Source organism: Athene noctua, chromosome 1, assembly GCF_965140245.1.
Source record: "Athene noctua chromosome 1, bAthNoc1.hap1.1, whole genome shotgun sequence".
NCBI lineage: Eukaryota > Metazoa > Chordata > Aves > Strigiformes > Strigidae > Athene > Athene noctua.
In genome coordinates this window covers 192,340,104-192,358,996 of record NC_134037.1, presented here as the reverse complement: position 1 = coordinate 192,358,996, position 18,893 = coordinate 192,340,104, and positions in this window count along the sequence as shown.

Sequence of the window (18,893 nt, the reverse complement as noted above, 5' to 3'; positions counted from 1 at the left end):
TCCAGCATCTATACTGCCTGACAACAGCCAAAGACACCTCTGTTGGAAATAGTTGCGTGGAGAAATTCAGACATCTAAGAATGGTCAGGAGCCAAACCACTGCTCTGGTGGTGCAGCATTTTTCTTGAGAGCCCTTCAAGGACTCTTGATAGTCCTCTGGGGCAGAAACTGAACACTTCACAGCCAGCACAAGGGACATCCTCCAGCCTCAGAGCGAAGCCTCTGACAAGCTTGTTTCCCTAATGAGGAAAGCCTCTCCAGGAAAACCTCTGGTCTCACTGTGGGGAGTAATAGTCATCATGTAGACCTTGCTTACAACGGATGAAGAGTTCTGCATGCAACTGGGGTGGGTGCTCCTGTAATAAGAAACCCTGGTCCTATTGGGTGAGTGTCTTGGATCTGTTCTTGGTTGCTCAGCCAGGAGGTCCAGTCAGCAGAGTGCTGGAAGCTGAACATTTGCAGCCCTTCAGGAAACTGCCAGGGCTGAGAACCAATGTGCTGACCACCCACGCTCACCCTTCAACAGTGGGCTGCTTTCTCATGTCTCTTACTCTCTGCCTTAAAGATTATGGCACAGCAAAAGCTACAGGGAATTAAAATCTAACAGAGCTTGGTCTGCAAACAGGGCAAGCTGGGGGGGTCTTGCTGGTCCCCAGAGCATCACATGAAATTCAGGTCCAGTTTTAATTATTTTTAATCTTCAAGAGCAAGTGTCTCTAGTTTAACCATGTAAAAAGCCTCTGAATTACATGTACAAACTGAATAGGTACCAAAAGAAACTCCTGCTGGGCTTTTACATGAAAGCTTTCTGCTGCTCATTGCTAAAGGCAATCATCTCTCCAACTTTGCAGCACTTGCAACCTCAAAGCTCAAAAAAAAAATTCTTAGTCATATTTTTTTCCCTGAAAGAATTCATTACTGAAATCCAGTATCCTGCTTTTTACCTTTTACCAGCAAAAGTCTGTGATTTCAGACCACAGCTGGTAGCCCCTTACTTCTTTGGGCTCAGCCCCTTTCTTCTCCTTTCTTTTGTGTATGTGTTTCTTCCAGTTTACCAGCTCTATCAAATAAATAGATGGCTGTTATGATTATGCTCCATGCTGAGTTAAATGTTACTAACAGTGTTAAAGGATTGCTATAGAACACAGTGCACCCTGGGTGAAAATACAGTAGTTAAATGCAGAAAATGTGGGTCTCTCCACGCAGTCAAAACACAATTTAAAGCAGCTGGGTTTCAAAAGTGCTTTAGTTGGGCAAACATAATACATACTTTTGTTATCAAAATATATCTAGATCAATATTACTTTCTGAAATCACACGGGGTCTCTGCTGGAAGATGGCTGTAATGAAAATGACTCTGTCTAGGATTTCACATCGGGCTTTGTTGGCTCTCTTACTGGGGGAGGAGATGGAGAAATGCTGATGTTGATGGTACTGGGCTATCTCTGGAAGTCCTACAGCTTTTCTTTGGTGTTTGCTGGCCCAGGGATATAAGAAAATGGAAGTCAGGCATAGCATTTCTTCAGGTCCTGCTAAGTCACAAGACACATGAATATAAAGTCAAGATGTTATTGAGCCCTAAAAGCAGCTTGTTTTGAAAAGAACATTTAATATTTATTTTTTTATTCTCTCCTTGGGATACTTGCACTTGGATTCATGGCACCATGATATCAACTTTTAGAAAGAAAAAAAGTTTAAGTGTTTAACCGTGCTTTAACATTGTAAACTTTTAAGATCTTTTCTTTTTTTGGGGGAAGGACTTTTCTGACAGATGTGCATGGTTTGCAAAAATATAGTAGGAACATGTGGATATTGGAAAAAACCCATGCCATTCCAACTGTTAATGTCCCATCTGCCTCCCTAAGACTCCAGATCCTCTGCAGTTTCTTATCTCATCTCAGTCTTGATGTGGCTTTTTTATATTATTGCCCCTGCAGGGATGAAAACAAGCTCTACTGATAAATAACTGCATGTACCACAAAAGTGCAGCTTCTGGACCAACCTCCCCATCTGTGTCTTGGGCCAAGGGCCAGGTGCTGGGAGATGGGACAATTCCCCAAGGGACTCTCATTTATTTGTTTTCTATACACCTGTGTGCAAGTGGTTACAAAATTTCCTTGCCATGGTGAGGCTAGTGCACGTGTTGCCAAATAATTTGAAGGATGGATAATAACTTCCTAACTGCATTTTTAAGGGAAGTGCATATGTTTCGCAACGCCTGCTAACAAGCTGTAGAGGAGTAGCATGGAAATCAGCATTCCCCTGCCCCCGCTGAGCCTAGCAAATGCTATTCAGAGCAGTTTGTTTTAATTTTAGTGAAGAGAATTGCTTTAAAAGCTTATACTCTCTATAGTATTATGAAACATATGCCCTGAAAGGCATGTTATTTAATCTGTTTCCTTGTTTGTGTACTATTTAATGCAAAGGGAGAAAAAAAAGGAAAAAAGAGAATGCAGAGATTTTCTACTCTACTCCTTAGCAGCTTTTTGAGGGGGGTTGAGATGTGAAAGCAAGGGATGTGGTAGAAATAGCAACAAGGGGATGCACTTTGGACGAACAGGGATGAAATGCCAAGAAAGGTGAGGAGCTGAGCTGTGCCTGGCTCCGCGTGTGGAAGGGGAAGTTGTGCTGCCAGTTAACACGAACAACAAAGGGGTTGTGCTTCTTGGTGTTTCACAAACATTCCAGCCATTTCAGGGTATGGTAATAATCTTACAGGTAAACTGCTATCTGGTACCACTGACAGCAGCAGCATAGATTGAGCTGGGTCTCCTCAAACCTGAGTGATGGGCTCAGTCCAAAAACTCTACCAGAAACCTGTGAAACTTGGAAAAAATTTGCCTTTTTAGCCCGAACTAAAGCACAGGATTGTTTCTATTCCTAACCTACCTGCAGAATAAATGGCTCAATAAGCCCTTTCTGTACCATTTCATGAAAAGAAACCCGGGGCGATTTCTGCCAGAAAGAGAAGCTTATTTTGGGGGAGTGAAGTGCTGAACTACAGAAAGCACAGCTTCCTTTCTTGGTTCAGCTGCACGCTTTCTGCCTGGTGTATGACTTCTGGCCTCATCCTGCATTTCTCCCATAGAATGAACTGAAATGCTCACATTCGCACAGGCCTTGGGGAGCACCCTCAGCCCAGCATTCAGACATTCAGGGTGATGTTCCAGGGTTTAAAACCCCTTGCTCTCAGGAGGGGCAGCTCCATTTCCCCACTTTTTGCCAGCAAAAAGAAGCGATTCCTAGAACGGCTTTGATGGGTCCCTCAGTGATTCCTGGTGCTGAGACAGTCCTGTCTGGGCGCAGTGGGTCCCTGCTCTCACTGGAGCAGGCAGCTGGGTGGATGCTGCAGAGAAGCCAAATCCCTCAGAAAGCTTCAGAAATACTGTAAGCGACTGACAGGGTTAATTTTCCTCTTTCTCCTCACTGTGCTTTCCACTAGACTTTTTCCAAAGGCAGAGCATAACATTTCTCAGTCCATATTGATACCAAGGATGTATCTGATTGCTGTCTCTAGATGCACCTAATGCCTCCAGTAATGTCTATATATAGATGAAGACAAATTAAGTCTGAACGCAAAAAGAAAACACATTAAAGAAAGTCAGAGACAGTTGGAGTTGTTTAACCTGGAGAAGAGAAGGCTTTGGGGAGATCTTAAAGCGGCTTTTCAATACTTAAAGGTGTCTTAAGAAAGATAGGGACAGACTTTTTAGTAGGGACTGTACAGATAGTACAAGGGGTAATGGTTTTAAACAGGAAGAGGGTAGATCCAGACTAGATAGAAGAAATAAACTTTGTATGATGAGGGCGGTGAGACACTGGAGCAGGTTGCCCAGAGATGTGGTAGATGCTCCATTCCTGGAAACATTCAAGGTCAGGTTGTACGGGGGTCTGAGCAACCTGATCTAGTTTAAGATGCAGGTGGGTTGGAGTGGATGACCTTTAAAGGTCCCTTCCATTCTGTGATTCTATGATTCAGGAAAGAAAATACATTAAAGCTCTGTCAGTGGAGGTGTTTTCCCAGGGCGAGATTGAGAGGGTGTAGGAGTGAAGAAAGGTTAAGAGAGAAAGGGCTGTATGCAGTTTCTGGACAAATATTATACAGAAAAATTTCCCATGCCATTGTTGGTCTCTCCAGCAGCTGGCTCTTTGGCAAGACATGGTCAAAGCTCCAGTGCAGGACTAACCTGGGTGAAGCACAGAGACCCAACAGGTTCCCCACCCTTAACTTCGTCCAGGCCAAGTCGTTCTCCATCTTACAAAGCACAGAATGATGTGATCCCAAACTTCTGCTGACTCCCAGCTCTTTGTGGCAAGTTCGTGGTGGTGCAAGGAGGCACAGGTCCAGGCTCTCGAACAAACTGAGCTTGCATAGATGGTTTTTTTAGGCACTTCACACTCAGGAGAAGGGGAGGAAAGAAAATTCTCAGTCTGGACAGGGGATTTCCAGCACCCTTCAACCTGTAGCTGCCTGAGGCAGGTGCAGACCCTGCCCTTTCCCTAGGAAGGAGATTTTTTTGGTGAGGTTTCTCCAAGGCTGTGCAGATCTTCAGGTCTTATAGCCCACCGTGTTTTGCTCATTAGGAATATCGATTAAACTCAGTCACCAGAGTGAAAAGAGCAGGCATATTTTACTTGAAATAACTAAATAATATAACAGAATAATACAGAAAACATACAGTTAGAAAAGACAGAATAGTGCACTTAAACAAATAGGAAAATACAGGGTAATGCATCAAATCATTGCTACCTGAGAGAGAGAATAGTGATTAAGAAAGATCCATCACCATTTGCATATGTTACCGTCATCCAGCCCCGCAGTGGCTGGGGAGCCCCGGTCACAGCGAGGGTTTGGAGAGCCTGTCCAGGCAAGGAGGAAATCCTAGGCAGTGTGTCCATCCGTCGGTGAGGCATCCAAAGTCGCTGTGAGTGGGTCCAGCCTTATATACCCCAAAATCAGCAAGCCAGAATAGCTGGCACCTTTGTTTTAAGCGGAAATATCTGGTTTCAGTCTCACATTAGGTTCCCCCCAGAGCCTGGCCAGGGCTAAAGGAAGAAGCTAAGGAATCTCTGCTTATCTGATGGGATTATGTGTAAAGTCTGACAACAAGTGTCCGGGACAGACACCTGTCTCCATGACTCTTATTCTATTCACATACAAAGGAAGGGAAAGATACACGCAAGATAGCTACACCCTCCATGCATATTTTATTAAGGATTACATACTGAGTTAACAGTTTCTGTTCAGGGCCTGTTGCTCAGGCTTCAATACTTTCACCTTTTACATCAGAATAGGTAGTTTGTTATAACTTAGTATAACACCTGTTAGCACACTGGTTATCAGTTATTAAATGTACAGGATTCATCTACAGGTCAACCCTGGCTTGGGCCTATTGTCCGAGCCTTAGCACTTCACACGGTGGCTTTGCAGGGGGCAAAGACAAGGGCCTTTGCCTCCCTCCCACATCCCAGAGCCACCTCTGGCTCCCCTCAGGACAGGGGCACTTCTCAGCCCATCCTGGCACCTCATCCTCCTGGCAAGGGGAATTCCTGGCTGTGTTGTGCTACTGGCATACTGTAAAGAAAAAAAAAAAACAAACCAAACCAGTGTTTCCCACAGATTTCCCTGGCTGCATGACGTAGCTGTGATCAAAATACCTGAGGCAGCATTTTCAGAGCTTCAAGTAAGTGCATGAGCTAATTAAAGGATTTTTCTTGGCACAAAGGACCCTTCTCTGGACTGAAGGAAATAGGACAAACCCAGACGTCAGGAGCTGCAGTGCTTCAGCTTGAGCCTCCTAAATCCTTTATCAGTTACTCAGATGAACCACCTGCCACAAGTGACCATACTCTGAAAAACCCTTCTTGACAAAATTACTGATAACAAAATACCTCTTTAATCTATGTGCTATCAGGCAAACACACTAGCTCCTAGCAGTATGTTGGCCATATAGACGATCATATACCTAAGAGCCAGGCCACTGAAGAACATCAGAACAACCAACAGGGGAATCAGTCTGCTAAGATTAAGGTGGCTCAGTCAGATCTGCACTGGCAACATAAGGGTGAACAATTTATGGGTCTCTGAGCCCATGACTTCTCAGGCCATCACGAAAGAGATGCAACATATAGATGGGCTTGTGACCAAGGGGGGGACTTAACCATGGATGCTATTGCACAGGTAATCCATGAATGTGAGACATATGCTACAATCAATCAAGCCAAACAGTTAAAGCCCATTTGGTCTGGAGGATGATGGTGAAAATATAAATATGGGGAGGCCTGGCAGATTGATTATACCACGCTCCCACGAACTCAGCATGGCAAACACTATGTTCTCACAATGGTGGAAGCAGCCACTGGTTGGTTGGAAACTCATGCCGTGTCCCATGCCACTGCCCAGAACACAATTTTAGGCCTTGAGAAGAAAGTCTTGTGGCGGTGTGGCATGTCAGAAAGAATTGAGTCAGATAATGGGACATATTTCCAAAACAACCTCACAGATGCCTGGGCCAAAGAGCATGGCATTGAGTGGATATATCACATTCCCTACCATGCACCAGCCTCTGGGAAAATTGAGTGATACAATGGGTTGCTAAAAACTACACTGGGAGCAATGGGTGGTGGAACTTTCAAACACTGGGATGTGCATTCAACAAAAGCCACCTGGTTAGTCAATACCAGGGGATCTGCCAAGCAAGCTGGCCCTGCTCAGTCAAACCTCCTACATACCATAGATGGGGATAAAGTCCTCGTAGTGCTCATTAGGAATATGTTGGGGAAGGCCATCCGGGTTACTCCTGCATTGGGTAAAGGTAAACCCATGTGTTGGATCACTTTTGCCCGAGGACCTGGGTGCACTTGGTGGGCAATGCAGGTGGACAGAGAAGTCTGATGTGTGCCTAAAGGAGATTTGATTTTGAGTGAATATAGCCAATGAATTGAACTGTCAGATAACCCTGTTATTGCAGTTGGTGCCTCACAACATCCTCCTGCTACACTCAAAGCCTTCTGCTCCACCAACTGAGCCGACTCCACCTCATTCCTCCAGCCTTGAAGACTGCCATGACAGATGGAACCCAAAGTTATGGTCCAAATGAACTCAGTGAACATTGTGGAAGGATGGCCCATAGACTGGGGGAATGATATCTGTGAGACCTGGGAAAAGGAGTGGTGATACCTTAGGATGTATCTGGAACCTCAGCATGACGTCAATGGTATGGAATAAGGGATGGAGACTGTCCTGGTTTTGGCCAGGATAGAGTTAACTTTCCTTGGGCTGAGAGAGAGCACAGCTGAAGGGCTGAGTCCCAGTAGATCATTGGAGCATTCCATGTCATGTGACATCAAAGCTCAGCAATAAGCGGGCACGTGCTCTCTCATGCACGTTATTTTTGTTTTGGGTTTTCGGATCAGCTGGGTGGAGTTTCTCTGGTGCAGTGGGGTTGCTGCTGGGAACAGGCTCTGTACCAGTTGCCTCTCAGTGAGCCACTACTACATTTTACCCATTTTGGACTACTATTATCACTGTTGTTTTCGCTAGTTTGTTTGTTTGTTTGTTTGTTTTTTTTATTCAACCTACAAATTTCTTCTTTTGTCCCTCCCCTATTTCATCGGGGGTGGGGTGGGGTGGGGGGGAATAAACAACTGGCCATATGGTGATTTGCTGCCAGCTGAGTTCAAAACACAACACTGGACTTCATTATGCTGCTAGGGCATCCCCAAATAGTGATAGTGTCCAGGAGGATATGAGGTGCATAACAGTAATGGCAGGTCTGGTAAGGGAATGCAAAAAAGATCTCAAATTTTAGTAAATATTTCCCTGGAGATGCAGAGTGCTGCCCAGAGGGATGGGAATTTCCCTGTGGAACAAAGCTTGGACTACAGCTTCCTACTGTGAGAGGACAGAATAAAACAGGGCCCTGATTTTTTGAGAGCATGATGAAGGACCTGCTCCTCAGGCAGATGTTTTCCTTCAATAACTGAGTCTGAGAACAGACCGAAAACAAAACCAAAAAGAGAAAAAGAAGGGAGCGGCCAGACTTAAAAATAATATTGGGTGTAGGCTGTGTTGGTCATGCACAGCCATGTTCTGGGTTCTCAATCTACATCCTGGGTGTTTTATGGCCAGTAACTCCAGAATTACCTCAGCTAGAAAATATTAATAATGATAATTAAAAAAAAAAAAAAGAACTGAAATCAGCTAGTGCCTTCCTAAATCAATACAGCTGACAGCAATCAAGTTATGGGAAAGAGAAAGTACTTGATTTTGCCTTAATTGCTTTTTGATATTTTTTAGGGAAACAAGCACTTTAAAAACTTGATGGTCTTTTACTGAGTAGATTAATAAATAAAAAGAAACCTGTCTTGTTCCTAGGCAAACAAGCTGTGTTCCTGAATTAATCAATGCACTTGAGGAGAAACAAATTGAAGTGCTGGTAGTTTAATAACAAAAGACATACAACTTTTGTGGAAGAAACTTGTGGACTTCCTCCAGGTGAAGGCAGCCTGTGGACTAAGAGGAAAACGATGGTTTGAGCTTTTCTCAGCTACCATTAGCCTTAGCATCATCGTTTAAGCAACGTCCCGTCTCAGGTTGGTGGAAAGAGACGGATGGTTGTGGAAGCAGGGTGAAATTTTATGTTGGTCTCAATCTGCATGTGTAGTCCGGCCTTTATTTTTTTTACTTGTGCCAGATCCCAAGGTAACAGTCAGCAGCGGGTCCAGGATCTGCTTTGATACCAACAATGTCACCTTCTTGGAGCGATCACCTATTGAGAAATCCAATCACTCCAAGAAACAAGAAGGGTCCGGTGGTGGCTGCTTCCTGCAGGGGGACTTCTGGCTGCAGAGCTTGGGACTTTTTGGCAGTGGGTGGGAGGTGGCATGAGAGTAGGGACAGCTGCTCTGTGCCTGCTGGGTTTCATTCAATGGTTTGAACAGGACCTGTCAGTCGATTTTCCTCCTGGACCAACAGCTGAAACAAGCAGGGAGCCTCTGACCTGGTAGTCTGATAGATGATCAATTCAGTCTGTAATTCTTACACAGCCCTTGAGGCAATTTGCTCTGGCCTGCAAATAAAAGATGCAGCCACACTGGGTGCCAAAATGAGACATCAAGTTGCTCTGTCCTTTTGAGTGAGATGAGAAATGCACCTTGGACATTCTCGCATTCATCTTGGAGGCCTGCAGGCAAATCCCCTGGGTTTTTTCCACGAGAGAACAAACCTGACTTCTGTGCATTGAGCAGACTCTCAAACATGGGCATGCCCAGCTCCTCTGTACCTATGCTGGGCTCTTATCTGTGCACTGGGAATTTGCACAAGGAAGCTGGCAGCTGCCTTCTCATGGGTGACCTTCCATCCGTGCCAGCAGCCCAGCAAGCCCACAGCCCTGTCTGTGGCACAAGTACATCCCATGCCCTGCTGAGTCCTGCTGCATCCCACTGCATCCTGACACGTCCCACTGCATCCCACTGCCCTGTTGCGGAAGGAGAGCTTATTTTCTCTTTCCAGATGTGCTGGTCCAGGGGAAAGACATTGCCTTTCTGATCAACCTTCCCTGGCTCATATAGAGATGGCACCTAAATGTAAGCGGTGTGATTTATTCAGTTTATGCCCTTTGACTGAATATATGCCACTGAGGTAATTGAGGCCAGGGAGGGGGCTTGCTCCCCAGCCAGTCTATAAACACATCTCCATTTGGTTGCAAAGGACTGGAGAGATGATGCTGAATGCCAACATTTATGAAGGCACACATGTTCTCAAGGAAAGGAAAAGAAAGAAAACACCCTATTAAAACTAAGCAGCACCATGGCAAGCAGAGCAAGCTGCCGCTCCCACCACCCGTGCAGCAATGCTCGCAGCCTGGCAGGGCTCCTGCTCTGCGCTGACAGACACCCCCTCCTCTGGCTGCGCCCCACGCCATTGCACAGGCAAGTGGGTGCTACATTTCCTCACTCTGCTCATGCAAAACCACTTAATCAGCTGGGCTGCTTTTCCTGCCGTGGCTTGCAGCTCTGTGTTAGACTGGGTGGTTCATTTTTTATTAGGTAATTAACCTGGCCCCAGTCTGTGGACAGCCCTTGAGTCTGTGGCTTTGTCCATCTGCTCCCATCCTGGAGTTCCCAGGGTGAACACCTCTGAAGTATGGAATAGCTTAACTTCTGATCAGCTTTATTTAAATCACACAGTAGGCACACACACACAAACACAGATGCATATTTTTATTTTATAACACTAGAAACAAAATTGATACCCACCACTATTATTCTTTCTCTGCTGTCTTGTGCATGGTTTCTTTGTTGGCACTAAAGCCCGGCTGCTGACCCTGCACTGCCTGGGAAAAGCTCTAGAAAAGACCAGATCTGCATGAGAAAATCTTAATCACAGGAGGGAGGGAGCAGACAAGATTGCATGGGTTTGTTTCAGAGGCTTGTCACAGCTGGACACACACAAGCACTGGCTGTCCCCAGGCACCACCCCATCCCCATTGCACTCCTGCTCCCTGTGGGGACCTTCAGTGCCTTCAGGGTGGCGACATCTTTCTCAGAAACTCATGCCCCTGAAAATTGAGGGAAAAAGTAGTAATTAGGTATAGGGTTAGCTAGCAGTGTGCATGCTTGTTGGGGAGGCATGAAAAACAATTTTCAATGTAGTAGGGGTGTTTTTCCAGATGAATGATAATTTAAAAATATCCTGACCTTTTAAAATGTCTTCATAAACCTGTCTCAAACGGGTTTCTTAAGGATAAACCTCACATAAATCTGAAGCAAATATAATTGAAAATGTTCCAGATTTTAGTTCACACTTTCTTCTTTAGCTTTGTAAGGAGCAAAATGTGGTTTTTCTACTTGGAGACCCTTGAAGCTGATCTTTCTTCTCAAGGCACCATCTTACAGGTTTGAAATCTCCACTTTGCTTTCAAATAAATGATATAGTTTTTGCTTTTAATTATTTTTTTTTCTTCTACCCCTGTACAGAAGAACTTTCTGTTTGTAGGTAACAAGCAGATGAAAATGAAGACCAGTGCTGGCAATAGAGGGACACAAGGTCTTTTTTGGACTTCAAGCAGTTGATTAAAAACCAAGAAGGTCCACACTATGGTAATACAGCCACTCATATTTATCCTTTTTTTTTTTTTTTATGCTCCCAATGAACAACAGAAAATGTACATTGCTTCTCTCTTCAGACAACACTGAACTACCTCTAAGAACTGTTCAAGAGCCTATTATTTAAACCTGAAGAAGTCTGCATGCTTCCTTCTGCTTACTTTGAAAATTAAAAGTTTTCTCCTTTTCAAAGCCGGCTGGTGGGCTCCCAAGAGCAGAGCTGCCCCTGGCCTTGCCCAGCCAGTGACCTCTGGGCTGTGCTGGAGGTGTTGACTGCAGACCTGTTCTTGAAGATGGATTAGAATGATGAGCTGAATAACTGTTCCCTCATAGGGCTGCCAGGCAGCATACAACTAAATGCAATAAAACCACAGGGGGTATTGCTTTAGAAAAGCCTGCATCTCTCTCTCTTTGGCACCAAATAATCCAAGAGCCTGGCTTTCTTGCACCGCGGGCCTTGGGCTGCTGCTTAAAGCAACACTCAGTGGGCAGAAAATGCTGCTGACTGGATTTGATGGTTGCACACACCACCAGTATGTTTGGACATAAATGAATTACTTCACTTTTAAGCTTCAACATTTGGACAACTTCAGATAAACCGCGGCTCTTGGTACCTTCTCTGATCTTGATCATTTCCATAGGCACCCAAGGGAGTAGTCTTTGCCTGCAATGCCTCCCATAGCATCATCGTTTGCCCTCAATTTCCAGATGATGCCAACCCAAATTTTCTATTTCCGTCATCTTACATGGAGCTGAAGATTGAATCTCTTTCAGCTATAGTGGTTTTATAAGTTCCTGGGGGTTTAGCAAAACAAACCAGCTATGAAGTTAATTGTGTCTGCAAAACGACAGGGATCTTACAAACTGCAAACACCCAGCCCACTCGAGATAAAATTGGTTCACGCATCTCTAACAGTACACATGGCTGATTGAAAGACTTTGTTGGAAATTTTGTTTTTTAGTAAATACAAGCTCCACATTTTCATCAGATTTGATTAAAAAAAAAAAAAGCTTTGAATTTTCAGGTTTTTACAGTGAAAAGCTCAATATCTCCTTTCTTACTCCTGAATTTTGGAGCATTTGCATGTAAAGACTAGGACTAGGGCAGCGGCAGCTGCCGCTGAACCTCTTTCAGCTGGCAGTTGTTGAGGGTGCGAAGGATGTATCCACAAAGACACTGCTTAAACCAGAGGCATCTCTGCTGTTTTCATTAAGAAAAGGGCCCTGGAGACCAACTCCTGTTTTGTTTCTGGGCGTGTAAATGGTGAGCAATATGTCTGTGGTGGTCTGGGTTTCTGAAGGTACAAGTAGCTCTTTGTGGCCTCCGTATTTTGGGGAAGAAAGCAGGGGCAGGCAGAGAGGCTGGAACTGCATAAATGCAAGCCTGGCTCCAGGGATAGTCCAGTGCCTTCATGCATGTAAATCAAGCTGTCCAGGAATAAACTGGAGACATTAAAACCTACAGCTTTTTGAAAACATGATGAACATGCACAAGGAATATACCACTGGGAATTCTGGGCCAGGAACTACTAACCTTAGCTACAGCAGTGCAGTGTTGGGTTTTAGCACCCGAAGGGCTGTGGGACGGGAGTGAGAGGCCCCTTGCTACAGCTCTGAGTCAACACTGTCTCTGGAAACCTGCACCTTGCCCCGGCTTGAGGTAACTGCTGAGATAATAAAAAAGGAGTTAAAGTCCCCAGACATCTTGCAGACAGAACCAGGCACTCCACCCAGTTTGAGCAGCTTTTATTTGCCTGGTGCCAGCTCTTCACTGACACTTTTCCAGTTTCTCAAAAGGCTCTTTCAAGCGTTTTGTGTTCACTAAGCGACTACTTCCATGCACACACTATGCTCGCTGCAGCAACACCAGTGACCACGCTAAATGTTGAAGTCTTTAATCTGCTTTTAACAAGGCTCTTGTTTATACCACTCACAAGGCTACATCGCAGGCAGGCATTATGCAAGACAAGCTGATGAAACAGGGCCTTGAGAACTGACCCAGCCAAAGTCCTTCCAGCAGCAGACCTGGCTGCAGGACCTGGCTGTCTTTGACCACCCTGGCTAGGATATGCTAAGCCTCCTCTTGGAAGGATTTATGTATTGCTGCACTTCATGTATCAAGAGAGATGTTATTGCACAGAGCAAACAGCCATACTTAAAACCATGTGGAACCTGCTGCTCAAAATAGATATAATTCCTCATGCAGCCATATAGAAAAACCTTCCTTAAAAGTTAGTCCTTTCTTTAACTGCTCTTTTTCCATGTAAATAAAACACAGTCCTTGTGGCACACTTACCATTTTCAACAGTGGCTTCTAATTCTAGATTCTGGGATTTTGGGGTAGCCAGCCCCCCAGAACCCCCAGGAAATTTTGGAGCACATAAAACACCAGAGATCCCTATGTATGTGTGATAAGTGCAGGGTTTCACAGCCCAGGACAGATGGAATATATCTTGACCAGGGTTCAGGTTCCAGAACTAGAGGGCGTTTGTAAATCTTTCCTTATTATGAACCTCTTAAGTCAGGGCAAAAGCATTTTGAGTTTTTTTAACTGGAGATACATGGGCTGTGGCCATGCATTGTCTCCTTCAGCGTGAAGGAGCCTCAGTAAGTAGCACAACATGGTGACTGATTGAGTTACTGCTAATGCCAAAGGTGCCCATCACCACTGGTGCAGTGGCCCCAGCTGTGGGTGCTTCAAGGGGCAGCTTCTGATGGCAGCGGTGGACTCCCCACAGTGTCTTCAACTGCAGGAAGCGCAGCTATCCCAGGGGCTTTCTGATAACCAGGATTTGTATTGGAAAGTGTGGGAGAATAAATTGAGGCGTTTATGCAGTGGCGCAGAAGATTCCTGATGGAGTAGGAAGGATTTCACTACCATGTTATCTGTTGCTTCTCTTCCAGGTCACTAACAAACAGCCCGAAGTTGTCCTGGACACTGCAAACAAACGTATGGTTTCAGTCCAGTGAGCAGTGGAGGGCTGCTTGCATGCTGCATGCCTGGGAGGACACCTCCTTGTTCTGGCTTCTGCCTTGGTTTTCAACACAGGGAGGATCCCTGAGACTGGTACTGGGACCTGCTCTGGTCACAGGTACTGGTGAGGGAGTGCTCCTGGCCAGCACATTGCCAGCATGGTTGTGTTTGCAAAGCAAGCACCAACCTGCCTCCATGTGAGTCAGTACAGCTGCATTTCTTGACACCAGCAGGGCATAATGTTATCTGTACTCAGCTGTGGACAAGCCAAATTAAGTGATGGTGTAGCTCTAGCAACGTTTAAGGTCAGTACAAATAAGTATGCCGGCAGGTAGAGAGGGAGATGTGCAGAAAACCGCTTTGCAAAACCAAAGTGTTTGGAAAACTCTGAAGGTCCCCTCCTCTCTCTACCTACCTGGGGACTTACAAATAGCATCTAGCAGTTCCTTTTCTTCCCTGCTTTGCTACATCCGCATAACCCTGTCTCTGGTGGCTTCCTCAATGTCTTTGACACATATCTGCTACTGCTCCATCACAGTGTGTGGCCTCTCGTATCAGCATTATTTTTCTGAACTGCCACGTGCACTCAGTTACAAAAGCATACTGATGAATTCAACGCTGGACAGAATAATGCCTGAGGTGCTGATCAGTCTACATGAAGAACTAGCTGCTGCAAAAATATGAGGCTATTTTTTCTTTAGTTCACATTTTGATTCAGATTTTATGATTAGGGCAGGAATTGTCACTCTTGTGATTCAACCACATGCAGTTCTGATGAAGTTTATTTTAAGCTGAACAGCTCCACACACTTTAACCAGTATTTGTGCAAAATGCTTTAATGGATAAACCTCCTCAGATCCTCCATATCTGCTGTATGTAGATCGGGTGATCAGCCTACAGCGTGTGGCATGTCTAAGCCTGGAGTGGAGCCAAATATGAGCATGACACTAGGAAGCTGGCCTCATGTAACAAAGAGGCACTTGTTGATTAAGTAGGTAGGGCCTGCAGGAGATGTACTGGGAGCAAGCACAGACTGCGGCCCTAGGCAGTATCAAATGTGAATAATTGACAAGTCAAAGTCAGCTGGTAGTTGAGGAAGTCATATAATGGAAGCAAAAGCAGTCTCTGGTTGAATAATTTGAAAGGGCCTGAGGAAATTTTACTAGCTAAAGGATGAGCTCTCCTCATCAATGAAGCACTTAAATCAGTTCAAGGTGCCACTGTGCTGGATTTGGCCAGTCATCAGCTTGTGAAATGTGAAAATGTGAAAAACAATAGCCATCAGGGGATAGGGCTGTGGTTCCACAGCTGACGCGGGAGGGTGGCAAACAGGTGCATGACTGCCTGTGTGCAGAGAGCAGTGATGTATAGCTGGAAAATCTTGGAAAAAAATACCAGAGTATTTTTCCTGTTTTGACATTTATATGCCCAGTTCCAATGCACTGGCATATGTTTGAGATAAAATTTCTAAGATTAGAGTGTTAACCTGGTAGAAGAGTTCTGGCTGTTTCTCAAAGACCATTACATATCCAAGAGAAATTTATAAAATGGATAAATCGTTGAGAAGTTATTTCACATAAATAAGAGTAAGAAATATGGAATGCTGTGATGCTTAATTCACAACTCCTTTCTTCTCAGTCATTAATTTCAGCCAGACTACTTCAGCCAGCAATGACAAGCAGATGTAGAAGTGCTTGCAGAGTTCAGTGCAAATATTTGAAATAGTGTACAGGGGGCTGTTGTGGCTAATAGACTGAACCTGGGTATTGTTTTAATTGCCTTGTGGAGTCTTTTAATAAAACAGTTGCATGCTTTCTGAGGACTTGCCTCATGAATTTAAAGCTTTGTTTTGCCTGATATGACAACTGCTCAACTGCACCAACAGAAGTAACTTTAGAAGTTTATTTCTATTTTAGTGAAATCAATGTATACAGCTTCTAAAAGCCATTAGTATTTGTTTAGTTAAAGATGTTTCAAATATTAATAGCAGCTTCAAAATGTTGACAAGCCCTAAAGTCAGCAAATAACATGCTTTGATGTGTTTGTCTTCTGGCAGCTGAAGAGAGACGTTCCGATTTGGAAAGAAAAGAGTTAGTTTGCTTAATATTTTCTTTCCAAATGTGAAATCTGTTCAGTATTTTTTTTTTCTCCAAATTGTGGTTTAAATTACATTTTATTTATATTATCTTACAATTTATCTCCCGGAAGAAAATGGAGACATCCTGCTTACTGACATGATGGTTCTGTGCCCCTAGGGATCTCACTGTGTAGTTTTGGCACATGGAGGCCTCAGTGTGGTACATCTTCCTATCTATCTGTAAATACACAAGCAATCTTGCTGAGGTCACTGCTCCATTAAGGTCAGCTGGATTATTTGATTTATTTAAGATTAAACTCACACACGTTTGCAGGATGGCTGCTATAGTAAAGATATTTCATCTTTTAGTACAAATGGAGCATTTACACTCTAGGCATTTCAAAATATATCTCTAAGGGATTTTTTTTTTTTTTTTTTAGCAAAATACAGCAGTTTTTGAGGGCTGATTCCCAGCTGGGGTAAGTCAGCTTGCAGACACTGGAGGAGCTACGATGGATGTAGCAGCTGAGGATCTAGATCTACAGTTTCCCTAAATACATGTCACAGATGTCCTACTCTTACATTCACAGTGGCAACTTAACACAACTGTCTGGCAGTGCAGAAGTATTTCTCAGTCCCAAAGGAACTTTTTTATCCCTTACCTACAAAAATAGTCTTTGAAACACTGAAAGCACAACTAAATCAAATCTTGCATCACAAAGGCACGGCTACTGAGAAATTTAGGTTCCTTTAGACGAGAATATCATCCATTACTGCTCTGAGCCAAAGCCCAGTGATGTCTGCTGCCAGTGCTGGGCATGTCCCATGAAGGCCTGCAGGACACCAAGCATGCTGTGGAAAGATGTGGGGGAGTCACTAAGCTCAAGAGATCCTCACCTGCCTCCTGGGGCTGCTGCACTAATAGAGAAGGCTCACATGCATCCATGGGAACTTCCTGCTACAACCCCACAACACTCAGACTGAATTTAATGTCTTGCAAACCTATGAGCTCTGCCCACCTGCTATCTGATACTGTATCCTTCTGTGCAATCCTGTTGTACAAGCAGAGGAATGTTTCTAACCAGATGGCAGTATTTACACGTTTCAAAGTGTCATTTGATTTCCTCTCTGACATTAAAAGGCACTGCAGCTCCACACACGTGAGTTATTTACAGTGGCAATCTCTGCATAGTTTGTGTTAAATACAACCACCTAACCTTGCAAAAAATTACCTGCAAAGTCATCCCAATGGAGTTACTGTCAAGACTGAGGAGGCTGGTAAAGCAAGTAGAGATGTCTAAACTCAGAGCTGTTTCACCCAACCACAGACACTTGCAGAGGAGGTTTCTCCACCTGAGCAGGGTCCCACAGGCTCCCTTTCCAGAGAGCGGAGGGAAACCAGTGCTCTGAGACGTGGGACTCTGCCCTGCTTTAGAGGCGTGTGTTGAGATACACGCTCCTGTGGCTCCTGGCTCGCGCTGTCACCGGCAGGGCAGATGGTCACCTACCTTCACAGAAACCAAGTGCCCACTCTTACCACCCCATTCCTATCATAATTGATATAAAGCAGAGAAACACTGTAAAAGTTTCAGTCAGTAACAAATAAGCCAATAGGTGTGCTCTCCTCTCCTCAGATCTATACACATAAACCCATGTTCCCTGTTAACCAGAGGCTAAAAAGAAGTTGTGCTTCAGGTACATTTTCTTTTTTCAATCAACTGCATGCTTAAAACTCTTCACAGGAGACTGAAAATTCTGAGTCCCTTGGTGTCTTTGTCCTGTCCCTAGTCAATTCTAATCCCAAAATGCAGTTTAGCTACATGTGGATGTGACATGTTTCATGCAGGTAATGTTACTTACAGGCTGACAGCTCTTATTTAGATTGCTTTCATCTCTTCCTTTCATTGGCATTTTACAGTTTCATGTTACCAGTTCTGTCTTTGGGAAAGAGGCCAGAGTATAAATCTGAAAAAGAAGATCCTGAGTGGATTGATTAGCAAGTGACGCATGGTAGGGGTACTGTGGCTTAATGGGCTGAGGCAATCCATGCAGGAGGCAGGTAACCTGGGACAGAGAGTGGCACGAACAAGTTTGGGCCTTATACAATGGACAGCAAGCAAGGCAAAGGCCATCTGAAAATCTCCGATGAGGAAACGAAGAACTGCAGCAGGTAGTTGATATATGGTCATGGTGACTAGATATGAAAGAACCAAGCAGCCTTCCAAGGCTAAAGCCCCACTGGGACCTGTCAGGCCGGCACAGTGCAGCCGCACCCCCATGTACCCACCAGTGGCAGTCTGATGTACATCTATGAAGGGTTGGCTCAGGCATAACCTCAGAAAGCAGTGCAGCTCCCTAATCTGGGGACTGGAGCTAGCCTATTTTAGACCAGGCTCAAGTACCTGCACATAGCACTGCACCCTTGCAGCTGGTCATGCCCTTTCCTGATCACCAAGGACTTAATTTATCGTGGCTGAAACAAAAGTGAAGGTGTCTAAGAAACCTCCACCCTGCCTGTCCTCCACCCACCCCCTGGCAAGCAGGACTGCCTTCTTCAGCAAGACCAGCCTCCTCATGGTAGTGCTCCAGCAGAGAAGATCACAGATCCTCCCAGCTCAAACTCTACACTGGACACAATGCAGTGGCTCTTTGCCACCAAATCATTCCTCACAAACAAGCAGCAGCTTTTCTTCAGAAGTTGAACAGCCTGATACAAGGCCATGACTGGCCAAT